The sequence below is a fragment of the Rhopalosiphum maidis genome, chromosome 3 (assembly GCF_003676215.2).
Source record: "Rhopalosiphum maidis isolate BTI-1 chromosome 3, ASM367621v3, whole genome shotgun sequence".
Lineage (NCBI taxonomy): Eukaryota > Metazoa > Arthropoda > Insecta > Hemiptera > Aphididae > Rhopalosiphum > Rhopalosiphum maidis.
The window spans coordinates 9,066,678-9,070,171 of NC_040879.1; the positions used below are offsets into that span (position 1 = coordinate 9,066,678).

The following is a 3,494-nucleotide window of genomic DNA, read 5'->3' on the forward strand; positions in this document are numbered from 1 at the left end:
GTATATTACATTGAATTGGTAGGTAAGTACTTAAAATTTTAACTTTTCCTAATATTGCCTACATCAAACTTTTTAAAAAGCTTTGTTGTATTTTAACTGTAAAGTTGATAAATAGAAGCCACTCAAACTAGTTAAATTAAAAAGCTTTAAAAGTTTTAGTAGTTATTATTAGTTTATGCCTTGTTGGGCATGCCTAATACCTTTGAACACCTACATATATTGTGATTTCTGCAGATATCTACGTATAACATATGACAACTAATTGATTATTAGAACGTTATTATACATTATAGATTTAAAACTTAACGTATCTGTTATAGACTGAGTTATAATATATATATATGTGTCTCATTTAAAAATGTTGAACATTAGTACAACTATAGTAATTTATACAGTCCAAATGTATTTCAATTTCTATTTGAACGATAACAGTAAAACTATTTGCTTAGTAATAATTCAGATAATTTAAAATATTTCTTTACTGAGTTTAAATGTAAATATATATTTATATATATATTTTTTGTTACGTAAAGTTATCTATGATTAAACGAATAAAAATGCAGAAGAGATAATTACATAATATAGGTTTAGGATAATATTATATCAAAACAAAATATTTATAGTTACAAAAATATTCGCTAATTCCGTTGAAATTAAAAATTGCACAAGGTTTTACAATCTATAGTTCGTCAACATTCATGATAATAACTATAAAGTATATTATCGTATATGTGTTGATGAGTGTTGTATGTATAGTGTGTTGGAATGCCGCGAATTAAATGTGCGAAGTTGTTAAAATTTTGAAAAACATTGCTGAATACTCACGATAGGTACTATAACAGCATTTGGCATTTCATGTTGACGATGAAATTGTTCAGTAGATTTAGATATGAATAGAATTATTAGAATATTGTTGAATCACTTGCGGTGAGCCAATCCGCAATTGGTGTGCAGTGGTGTAGCCGTGGTTAATAAATAAGAGTAGCACAAATATTTTAAAGTTTAGATATATTGGTAAAATATTCAAAGTGCAAGTGAATGTAAACTACTCAAAGTGTAATTAATTACGAAAAATAGACTTAAGTCGTAAGGACTGATTCGTAATGTCAACTGACGTTAAGGTGCTCGTGCTGGCACCGGTGTATCACGTCTGTCAGAGCTCTCTCCAGGAGCCGCTTCTATAATCGGTTTCCCCCTGTCTACTCTTCTCTTGTCCCTTCTGGTTTACAGATACGCGACACATTCTGTTGTTCGCAAGTTATTACGCATTTCAGGATCCCGCGTATGTGCGATGAGTGAAGACTTAAATAGATTGTGGCAACCGACAGGATGCCAGGATGTAGCCTTATCAATATGTCCATATATGAAATTGTTTGCCATGTTAATACTGCGTAGTTTTAATACGATCAGAAAAACGTAATTATAAAATAATAAAATGATAATTATATATGATTGTATATATAGCTATCATATTACCATATTGCCGCATATTGCCATATCGGTATAATCAATATATTATATAATAATCAATGGTATTGCTATTGCTATTTACTATTACTATCTGAGATGTCAGAGCACGTAGCAGTAATAAACGACGGCTGTCGTTTTATAATTATCGTAACTACGCTGTTTTATAATGGCGTCTTCGATATCCTTCACTATTACCTATTTTGAATAATTTAATTTACGAGCGTGTTTTGAGAATTTTTAAATCGTTAGTTTACAAAAAAAAAAAAACACGAAAAATTGATAGATCTAAGATTTCCGTTTGTTTCGTGATTCGTACGTATTTATGTGATAACACTAATAACTGATAAATAAAGATAGATAACAATTTTGGTGCCGAAATGCCCGATATCGACTGTTTTTATAAGGGCTTCAAGAACAACTCCACTTAAAAATGTTTAAAGCCTCAAAGGCCTCTAATGATTATCATAGAATAATCAACATAAATATCGGCTCCAGTCGACTACACACTACAACACGCTGCTCGATGCTCGTAGCACTATAGCTAATAGGTATATGTATATCGCAACTCATTTTATTACCTGTACGTTTTACTGTCAAACTGTCGATCACGTTGAATACTAATTGTTTAAAATATTCCTTTTATCGTGGTCTTAGCAGTCGTCAATGGTCGTTTCACCAATTTCAGCACAAATCTAGTTTCCCAAGTTCCGTTGTGTTGATGTACAACAGCGATCGCCATACAAGAATACAACTGGGACTGACTAAATCATGATTTAGCAAGAAACAACATTGTGAATTGTGGAGTTTTTGACATGTAGATGCTACACATTACTGCAGGTACATAGTATTTATTACCTAAATCAAATTGAACAATTTATGATCGTTACTATGGTGTACATTGCGTGGCATCACCGTATTCTTATTTTATTTGAATAGCTTTGTTGTTCATTGGCCGCCTATCTGACCATCTCATTGAAGCTGAATGAAAATGTTATTTGTCAATGTCACAGTAAAATGTATTCTGGAACTTTTTTTATTATGATACTAATTTGAGTTAATTATTTTCCAGAACCTGAAAACTGGTTGATTGAAAATATACTTTTGTCAAAAAACACGTATATACTAAATGATGTTTCAAAACAATTTACCAACTGTCAGTGAACTACTAGAATTACAGAATTGTTGAATAGTCCCAAGAAAACGGTGCTGCTTATTTGATTAGATAAGTATACTAATATTCAAATTCGTAATTTTTTTATGATATTTTTATAGATATATAATTCTGTAGTGAATATGAATAATTTGTATAATAATAATAAAAGTACTTAAAATAATAATTATTACAATATATTATATACAAATATCCATATTTTTATTATTTGTTCATCTATAATATAATAGGCTGTGCTGAACACGTCTACCCAGAGACCGGCTCAAATGTAAAATATATAATTAATATTACAAATATCCTTTGTTTTATATATATATAAATTTATTAATTTTCATTTTTATAATTGATATAAATAAAAATAATACATATTATTCAAATTTTTGAACATGAATATAAAAAAATGTTTTTTTGTGCCACAAAAAAAGTTACATTTAATAATTCATACTCAACTATTTTAGACCCTGGTTATATCATCAAAATAATGAAATATAATACTATATTATATATTTATTGTTATATCTCCAATTTATATTTTCTTATTTAGTTATTAATATCATAAAAACAAATAATATTTGTATACTAATCATTTTTGTTTTAAATTGTAGCATATTTTTTTTTAGTAATTTAAAATGTAAAGGTTATATGAACAATTTTTTTATAATAATATATGATGATGATTTATTGATAAAATTATATTTTTAGGTATAACAATGCTATACTTTTAGTATTTTTCAATTTGATGATAATAGCTATTATGATTAAATAAAATGTTATTTAGTTGCTAATATTTTAAATTTTACTTATATTTCAGGTGTTTTTCCTTCATTAAACCGACTTTCAAATACAGTGAAAA

At 27.8% G+C, this 3,494-nt stretch overlaps 1 long non-coding RNA gene across 2 annotated transcripts; it reads left to right on the plus strand.

Annotated features, from left to right (window-relative positions):
* The first annotated feature begins 1,851 nt into the window (after positions 1-1,851).
* LOC113559616 lies at positions 1,852-3,100 on the plus strand. Of its 2 annotated transcripts, XR_003406023.1 has the most exons (4): positions 1,852-2,018; positions 2,125-2,307; positions 2,407-2,479; positions 2,540-3,100. It is a non-coding gene; the product is annotated as an uncharacterized LOC113559616 (long non-coding RNA). The 2 variants fall into 2 exon arrangements; XR_003406022.1 differs by lacking the exon at positions 2,407-2,479.
* Positions 3,101-3,494: the final 394 nt, after the last annotated feature.